Source organism: Geospiza fortis, unplaced genomic scaffold (genome assembly GCF_000277835.1).
Source record: "Geospiza fortis unplaced genomic scaffold, GeoFor_1.0 scaffold55, whole genome shotgun sequence".
In the NCBI taxonomy this organism is placed as follows: Eukaryota; Metazoa; Chordata; class Aves; order Passeriformes; family Thraupidae; genus Geospiza; species Geospiza fortis.
In genome coordinates, this window is record NW_005054308.1 from 11,064,155 (window position 1) to 11,073,754 (window position 9,600).

Genomic DNA, 9,600 nt, shown 5'->3' on the forward strand with positions numbered 1-9,600 from the left:
TCCTTGGCAGCTCCGGCGGGATCACGAGAGCGAGCCGTGCTGGCTATAGGGCTCGCATGCTTTTCCATTTTGGGGGCTGCAAGAGAGGCGCTATACAATAAACCGGGCAGGAGCCGGAGCCGGGGCTGAGCCCGAGCACGGCCGCGCATTTCGCAGTCGGCTCGATGAGGCTGCTGCAAGTGGGAAGAGTTTTCTGTAGTTATTTATCATCCCCCCGACCCTTCACTTTCATAACCACGGATTACAAAATAGCTCTGATTGTGAAGCGAGCGCATTCATCCCAACCCTTGCTCTCTCACCAGCTCAGCCCCGCGATTGCAAACAGCCAGGAGCGTGTGTGTTTGTGGGGGACAGGACCAGGGCTAATCCTGCCGCCGTTTGGGTTCAAAACAAACACGGGCTCGAGACCTGGTAAATCAGATTTGCCCGCGGTGCGTGTGCCAGACAGAACCAGGCAGGGCTTGCCACCAGCCAGATTGATGTAGTCCCGGCACCTCTGCCCGCCTGCACCAGCGCCAGAGCGCTCCGGCTTGGCACGGGACCGGGCGGCTTCTGGGGGCAGAGCAGGGGGAGGCAGCCTGCCTTCTTAACCGAGAGCTGCTGACAGGTTGATTACAGCAGGAGGGTCAGGAAAGGTGAGAAGTGAGCCGAGATTTTGTAAGCACTTTGTGGGTTTTTTCCATTTTGTTATTGCTGAGGGAGCCATGGGCTTGCAGGAGAGGAGGCTGGCTGTGTGGGACACTGTCCCCTGAGCGGGCTGCGTGTGTGGGATGCCATCCCTGGAAGTATGGCACAAAGGCTGCAGCTCCCACCAGCCCCACTGCTTCCTGAGCAGGTGAAAGTTCCTGGCTCCACTTCCCTATAATAACCCTCCTGTTCTCCCTGTGTTAACCACGACACGAAAAGCCCTTATGGTTGCAGCATGTGCCTGGAGCCTCGTTTCTATTTTTCTTTGCTTTTTGGTCAGCGTTTGATGTGCCAATTTAAGAATCTTATTCCAAAAAGCGACTGCTAAGGGAAGGGGGGAAAAAATCCTATGAATTGTCATCCCTCTCTGGTGCAAGCCCACCATGTTGTGAATATTCCCTGGAAAATTTGGAACTGTGAAATGGCCTGTGCTGAAATGAGACAGTATTGATGAAACGCTGTTGGCTGTGTCCCCTGTTTTCTCTCCCTGCCCCCGGCGTGCTCTCTGCTGGAGGGAGCAGCACAGGTAGCGCTGCGCTGAAATCTGCAGGTGTGGGAGGAGAGGAGCCACGGGGGCAGCGTTGGCAGCTCGCTGCAGCTCCCGTGCAGCCCCTCTGTGCTCTCCCGTCCGGCGCCTGCTTTCGATAATTCCGTTTCCTCTTCTGTCCCCACGTGCGCTGAGGGGCTCAGGGCTGCGATGGGAAGAAGAGAGAAGACGGAAAAAGGAAGAAAAAACAGCCCCCCCCAGCTATGATTTGCATGCGTTTGCTAAGAACCGCCTGAAGTTGTAAGCATGTGTTGTGCCTGTACCTTAACCTCTGATGAAACTGGGGGAAGACTCCAGCCCTGGCTCTGTCACATGCTGCCTTCTAACTGGGAGCGGGAGGCGGGCCGGGCTGGCGCTGACGTCTCTCCCCATTACTACTGTACGAGCCTCTGCTTACAACTGGGTTACTGATTCCTCCGGGGAGCCCCAAAGCTGCTGCCCCAGGCACCCCAGTGCCCCAGCACGGAGCAGGTTATCCTGAGGCTGCACTGTCAGGAGGCCACGGGATGATGAATAGTGGCCGTTTCCTTCGTGGAAATTTTGAGGAACTGGGACTCTCCTGCTCTCTCGCCGTCCTGCTTTTGCAGTAGGTTGTGGGAAAGGCGCAGTTGGTGCAGGTGCCAGGTGATCCCTTCCCCTCCAGGGGAGGAATCCTCAGCAAGGTTCTCGGGAAGATGCACAGGGAAGGTTTGACAGGGGTGTCTGCATCACTCCCTTATTCACAAGGGTTTGTGCTGAGGGTGCCAGCTAACCTCTATTTACATATCGAGGACAGCGATGATTCACGTGGTACCTGCATTGCTACAGAAAGAAAATCAGGGTTTTTCACTTGATATCTGCCTTTCTCATGCCAACTCCTTTTTCCTTTTTTTTCCTTTTTTTTCCTTTTTTTTCCTTTTTTTTCCTTTTTTTTCCTTTTTTTTCCTTTTTTTTCCTTTTTTTTCCTTTTTTTTCCTTTTTTTTTTTCCCAACAAAAAAAAAAAAGTGATTTTGTTCTGCTGTGCCTCAAAATGTGTCATTTCTGGGCCTGCTTAATCCGTTTTGTGCAACTCTGCTGCTCAGAGGTATGAAGCTGGTTGTAGCTGGTTCATCTGCTGGCACCAGGTACTGGGAAGTGCCAGCCAGGCAGCTCTGCCGAGAGCACCACGGAGCAGCTCTCAGCATCCCTGTGAGAGGCTGGAGCACTGTGGCTCTAACAGCTTCAATTCGTTTAAAAACCCCAAACAAAGTGCAGCAGGAGGGGGGAAAAATAATAATAAAAAGAACCCAGGCTGCTTCTCAGAGGGATGTTTAAAGATCGCATGAACTGAAATACAATATTCTCTCTTTAACTTCCCAGCCTCCTGCTAACAGCTTAATCCATCGATGAGTGCAGGAGGCACAGCGAGCCCGCGCTGGGTTGGCATTTCTAGTGCTGAAGTGGGGATGCATCTCTGATTCTGATAGTCCTCACTGAGCTGACTGATGTCCTGCTTTTTCTGTGGCTTTTCTCTCGAAGATTTGGGGTGGGTTTGGACGATGGACAGCCCAAGGGCCTGTGCAAAATGCATCCTCAGCTGCATTGCTGCAGCATGGGTCGAAGGGCTGCTGCAGTAGCAGGGCTGGAGGAGGTGAAGTTTTCTGGGAAGCAGGGTGGCTGTGTCCTGGTGGCTGTCACCGTGCTGGAGCTGGGGGTGCTGGTGGCTGTGCCCACCACAGCAGAGGCTGTGGAGGCTGGCAAGCACAGCAGAGTCTGAGCTGAGGCAGGAGAGAGAGAGCAGCCGGAGGGAGAGAAGGGCTGGGCTGGATCCTGCCCCTCAGAGCCTGCTCCCACACCTGCCTGCCTTCCCCCCGGGATTCTGACCTGTGTTCCCCATCCCAGGGCTGCCCCACGCCGGGGGTTTTCCCCCACCTGCCTGCCTGCACATCCCTGCTCTGCTCTCATGCTGTAATGGAAAGGCACCTCTCCAACAGGTGAATAATTAAGGGCTCAACGAGGGCCTCCAGCAAAGGGAGCTTTGTAAGGGAGAGGGATCTCTCTCACATTAACCTTTCCAATGTCAAAAGCCTTTTTGTAGGGAGGAACTCCACTTACACGAGCTCTTTGGCACAGTTGGCTAATTAAAAATGCTCTGGGAATGCCCCTTCCAACCCCAAACTCCTGTTTTTGGGGAATGGGTCCCATGTCTGTGGTGCAGGGCTCAGGACAGAGATGCCACAGGCAGATGTGGTGCCAAGGGCAGGAGCCCACCAGGCTCTGAGGTCCCCTTTGGTGGGGCTGGGGGCTGTGGCAGGATGTGGGAGCTGCAGTGCTGTAGTGACGGGACAAGGAGAATGGATTCAAACTGATCCAGAGGAGGGTTACAGGAGACACTAGGAAAAAATTCTTCCCTGTGAAGGTGGGGAGGCCTTGGCACAGGTGCCCAGAGAAGCTGTGGCTGCCCCTGGATCCCTGGAAGTGTCCAGGGCCAGGCTGGAAGGCGTCCCTGCCCATGGCAGGGGGTGGAATAGACGAGCTTTAAAGTCTCTTCCAACCCAAACGATTCTATGATCCCATGAAGGACACGATTCCCCCTGGCCAGCATGTGTCAGCACCATGGAGGCTTGGAGACATCCCTGTGCTGGGGCAGAGACATTATGCAGGGCCAGTCTATGCTGCTGCTGCCAAATGCCACCACCGAAGCCACCCCTTCTGCCTGCCCATGGCCCTGGGGAGATGCTGTCACCAGGGCAAGGGGCACCATCCCTGTGTGGCTCTGCAGCACTGGCTCTGTCGGGGAAGTGCTGTCCTCAGAGAAGTGGCTCCACTGGGACCACGCGTGTGGCACTGCTTGGCCGCCACCGCGGAGCCGGGGACGCGAGGTGCTGGCAGGGCCTCGGCTGCAGACACGTTTGCCGGAGGAATCGGCTTCAGGCTCCCGCAGCTGAGCCCTGCTCCATGGCAACCCGGCGCGGGCTTATATTTCTCGTGACTGCTTGGCAGCCTGGAGTGATTTAGCAGGGGGAACTCTGTGCACGCTGGAGCCGCCGTCAGTGCAGCCCTGCCACGGTGACCGCCACGCTCCCGGCCCTGTGGGGCTCCCGGGCCCTGTGGGGCTCCAGGGCCGTGTGGGGCTCCTGTGCCCTGCCCACAGCCCAGGAGTGGGCAGCATCCCACCTCCTGCTGCCTGCAGAGCCACCTTCTCGCCTGGACAAGGGGGTTTTAAGATGCCTGTGCTTGTAGTGAGGAGCCAGGGACTAAAGGTTGAAGTTAATGGGGCGAGTGGTCAGGTGAGGTAGTGACCTACTTCCAGGGGCACGGGCACCGGAGGCACTGGGTGATGGTCCAGCCAATGTGTTTCCCTTCCTGTATCAGTCAGCCAATCTGCTTTTCAGCACTTTATCTGAACTCTGGCTTACAAATTATTATTTATTTATTTATGGCAGTTGGGTTGTTTTTTTTTTTCTTTAAATAACGGGAGCTTCCAAGAAACGCCAGAGGACTTTGCACAGATCTGGCTGCGCTCGGGGCCTTGTCAGCCCTGTCCTCATCCAGCCCCGTCCCACTGCACTTCCCCACGTGGAGGCAACAGCCAAGGCCGAGCTGCTGCATTAAACCAGTTCACTTCTGAATTAACACAGGGAAAAGTAAAAGCTGGAAATCTCCTTTGGCCCTGGGAGATCTGGAAACCCGCCGGGGGAGGGGTTCTCCATGTGGCAAGCTGGTATCTGCTGGTGGGGGATGTGGAGGGGCTGTGGCAGCCCTGGGGACACGGCCCCATGCAGTAGCCAGAGTCACCTTTGATCTCTGCCGGCTCCAGGCAGCAATGTGGGGCTTAGGGAAAATACTTCCCTTATCTCACATCCCAGTGTCCCGAGGCAAAGCCCGCAGGCACTGGGAGCTGGGCGGGCATCTCAGCACCAGGAGCTTCCCTTGAGGGAGTATGATGATCCTGAAGGGTGCCAGGAGCTTTTTACATCTGTGTCTCCTGTGCCAGGAGCTTTTTCCATCTGTGTCCCCTCTGTCCCCACGGCCCCCTGCCCACCCAGATGGGGATGAAAGCTGGAGAGCCCATGGGGAGCTGATGTGACACTTCTCCCCTCCCCTGGGATGAGCAGTACATGCTTTATATGGATGTTTTTGTGCTGAGGTGGCGCCTCCAGCTCTTGCAGGGATTCCAGTTGCAGGGCAGCAGCATATCTTTACTGAGATGCATTTTCTGAATTCTTCCTGTGCACCCTGCGAACGGGGCAGCACCGAAGCACCGCAGCCCCTCTGCTGAGCCAGCCACAGCCAGGCTCCTCGGTTCCTGTTTCATTTTGCTGCCAGTTGGGCTCAGAGAGCAGCAGCTCAGCACTGCTGTCACTTCTGCTCCCCCCTTTGTCTGGGGAGGCTGCAGGACACGCTTTGTCCCCGGCATGTGAGGGGACGGTGGGGGAAGTGTCATCCTTTCGCCCCTGCTGCCAAAAGCTGCCTTCTCCACCTATTCCCCGAGGAACCCTCATTTCCTAATTTTCATGGACGTCAAGAGCAAGGAAATCCTGTGGCGAGGGCCGAGCGTCCTGGCTGGGGCTGCGGGCCCGAGCTGGGGCAGCCTGGAATGGAAGGAAGCCCAGCTGCCTCTCTTCATGTTTGTTCTCCTCCCTCCTGCGCCCTGCAAGGGGGGATGTGGCTTTCACAAGTGACAGCTGGGGACCTGGCTGTTCTGCCACGAGGTGACCCACGGCTGGAGCAGCCCCAGCTGTCCCTGGGGGTGCAGCATTTTTGCTGAGAGCTTTTCTTGCGTTTTTTAGCCAAGTTCCTAGGTGGGAGGGAGTCGCGTTATTATTTTTTCATGAAGAAAGTGCATCTGTAGCTGCAGGGTGTTCAGGAGACTGCCATGACCCCTTGCATGCATGCAGGACTGGCACACTGGGCTGCAGCCAGGCTGGCTTGGAGCTGAGACCAGCACTGGTCACCCCGAGGCTGTGACTGTGCACGTGCCAGGGTGGCAGCAAGGAGCTGGAGGTGACAAACATGGCACTCATAGCTCTCCTGGAAGGATGAAGCAGGGCCGGGCTCTGGCTCTCTATCCCCTGCAGAGGCCAGTCCCTCTGCCAGCATGGTGTGGTGACATTCGTGGGCACAGGGCTGGTGGCCGTGCTCCTTTGCTCCATGTGTGCTGCCCAGGCAGAGCCCACACTCCTGGGTCACATCCCAGTGCCTGTGTGTGGCAGAGCTGGCCAGGAGCTCACCTTGGCTGGTGCCAGGTGAGCTGCCAGCACCCGCTCCTGCCACGCGTAGGCTGCTCACCGGGCACCAGCATGGCGGGGCTGAACTTTGTCCAGCTTCAGTCCTGATTTCTTGGCACCTTCCCTGCCTCAGTGCAAATGTTTGCAACTTCCACAGCCCTTGGCTTCCAGCTAATTAAACTTTGCATTCCTGTTGGCTCCCTGCAAACCCAGGCTGCTTCCCTTTGCCCCGGGCTGGGGGACCTGGGGCTCTGCCTGTGCCAGGTGTGTGTGGCTTAGGGCCACCTTCCTGCACCTTCACTGCAGGAGGATTTTCAAACCTGCCCTCCAATGGCATCAGCCCCAGAGCTCTGCACAGCTGGAGATTTAAACCACCAGCATCGTTTCTCCTTTTGAGCAGGCTTGCGCACAGTCACGACCAAACCGTGCTGATAATGAAAAGGAAAAAAAAATGCAATTTTTTTTCTTAAAAAGGAAGTTTCTGTTTCTGTGTGGGCCCCACAGGGAGGCTGGCGCATGCGGGTTTCCAGTGCTAGAACCCATTTCCCAGGTAACAGAACTCCAGCCTGTGAGAACTGTGTGGTTTTCTCAGGCTGAAAGGTTGGACCGTATTCGAGCTGCTTTTTTTTTCCCTTGTTGCTGTGTCCTTTTAAGAAGGAATAAGTATGTCTATTTATATGTATTTTGAAAATGAAAGCACGTGGCCCGTGTCCCCAGAAACCCTCAGGGTACATGTTGCCACCCGGCTCTGGAGGGGACACTGCTTTGCTGGTGACCACCCCCAGCCCACCCCAGCAGCAGAACTGGGGAGCAGCCCCTGGAGCTGGGGATGAGCTGTGGTAGGTGCAGGATATTCTCCTGGGAATTCTCCATGGGACCAGAGAATTTGGGATGTGCAAGTGGATGCAGCAGGAAGGAAGTTGGTGGCTGAGAGGAGAGCGATGTCATGGGGGGAATGTTGGGACAGCATGCATGGGAAGGGCTGGAGCTGCTCACTTCCTTTACTCCTGTTGACTGCCCATGCTTTGAGTGGTGCTGCCTGGCCTGCCTGCAGTGCTGGCTTCTCCCTTCCTCTGCCAGGGGCATCTGGGATGCAGAGTGGGAGAACTGGGGGTCTGCTTGCCCTGGCTGCCTCTTCTCAGTGTCCACCTCAGTGTCCACCAGTGCCCGCTGCCCGTCTGCCCAGAGGAGCTGCAAACCCATCTGCACATCCAGCTGAGTCAAAAATACATGAAAGGCAGATTATCAGGGGGAGACTGTCCTCATCTTTGCCACTCGCTTATGGCAGTGCAAGGACCTGGAAATACAGCTTTCAAGTTTCTCTCTGTATTTATGTAACCCAAACGAACTCTTTTTTGGAAAGAGCCACTCTGTCTCATTTAGATACCTAAATATAGCAGCCTCTCCGGAGGGAGGATTAGCCTGCGAGTGCCCTGGTGGGTATGGGACCTTTGTGCACGGGTGTTATGGGGAGTTTGAACCTCATTCAGTGGGGCCTGGGGGGATTATTCCCCTTGCCATTATCGGGGTGGGCTTGCAGTGTTCTGGGTCAGCAGGGAGCTCACGGCAGTGACCGGGTTGGGAAGCACAAACCTGTGGAGATGTGGACTGCAGGCTTTTTTCTAAATGTCTCAATGCCTTTTGAGGCCAGGGCCCTTCTATGCCCAAACATGCTGTTTGTTATTGTGCCACCACCTCCCCTTGCAGGGAGGATCTGTGCTCCAAAGCACTGAAGCAAAGCTGAGCTGCAGGGTGAAACCTCCACATCCAGCCCTGCCAAAGGGCCCCGTGGGGCTGCAGCACCTCGGGGTGATCAGTGAGGGCTGTTGGGGATGAATCACCCCCACAGCGTGGCTCTGGGTGGAAAGGCAGGGAAGTGCAAGGTTCCTTCTGCCCGTAGGTGCACCTCAGGTTAGGTGCACCTTTAGGGAAAGGTGTGGAACCAAGCTTTTGAAATGTCAAGCTGAGGAACACCCCACAGGTGCCATTTCCCTTTGCCAGGGATGTTCATAGGCATTCAGGGACCCACCCTCCTGGGCACCCGGGCCTGCATACTTCTCTGAGATGCAGGTGTTGGCAGAATCTGGGCACTGTGCACATCCCATGGACCCACTTCTGCTTCTTCACACACACCAGAGCTCTTTGCCTTTGGATGAGCACAAGAGATGGGTCTGACAATGTGGTGTGGGGGGACTCTCATGCACGCCCTGGCATCAGCCAGGCTTGCACCTTGCACCAAGCATTGATGGAAGCTGAGTTTCTCAGAGGTGCACAGGGTGACCTTTGCTTTTGTCTTGTAACATTTCCAACTGCCCTGCAAGTGAGGGTGTCACTTCCAAGGAAATGGGGAGTGGCTGTCTGTGTGTGTGCGCTGGTGTTCCAGGGACTTGGTGACACATGCTGCAGAAGTCTCTGCAGCTGGCTCGTTTTAAGGGTGTGGAGAGGACACCCTTGTGTTTCCCTCTGCTCCTGCCTGCTTTGCAGCACTGATACGAGCGGCTCCCTGGCCTGGGGCTGCTGCAAGGGCTCCTTGGGATTTGGAGACACACAGGAGCTGCCTTGTGTTTTCTGCAAGAAAGCAGAGTCCCTCAGCTGTTTGAGCACTGCCTCTGTGCTTTTGGTGTGCTTTTGGCTCTGCCTCCCTGCACACCTTGTCCTCCCGCTGCCCATCCTTGCTCCTCCCTGTGCCCAGCTCAGCTATGCAGCCTGTGGTGTGCAGGCTCCTCTGCCATCCCCCTGGGGCAGGAGCCACCTGGCTGAACCGTGGGACCCCAGGGATGTGTCAGTGAGCACCTGCACGCTGGCTGCACACAGTGTCCTTGGACAACCTTGCAAGCGCCAGTGCCGTGTCCCCTCAGCTCCCGGTGCACCACAGGGACCAGGCAGGTCCTGTTTGGGCACTGCCCTGCTCAGGTCGGTGTTGGGCCCTAGCAGGGTGCAGGTGGAATGGACAAGGCAGAGGAAGCAGAAGGGGAGGGGGTGGCACGGTGGGCTCTGTGTGGAGGGCTCGCAGTGTCCCCAGGATCCCTGAGCTCCTGGCAGATGGCTGCAGCCCTCCCGCCCTGCTCCGAGGAATACAAATGTGCGGCAGATACGGTTACCCGGCCCAGCAGCGGTGTTGGCTTTCATCTGGATCGATATCCCTGCCGGCCTGCGTCTGCGGGAGCGCTCGGCTG

At 56.5% G+C, this 9,600-nt stretch overlaps 1 protein-coding gene across 1 annotated transcript in view; it reads left to right on the forward strand.

Moving 5' to 3' along the window:
- PPARGC1B (PPARG coactivator 1 beta) overlaps nt 1–9,600 on the forward strand; it is a 49,174-nt gene that overhangs the window by 7,439 nt on the left and 32,135 nt on the right. The gene's annotated exons all lie outside the window — the stretch shown is intronic.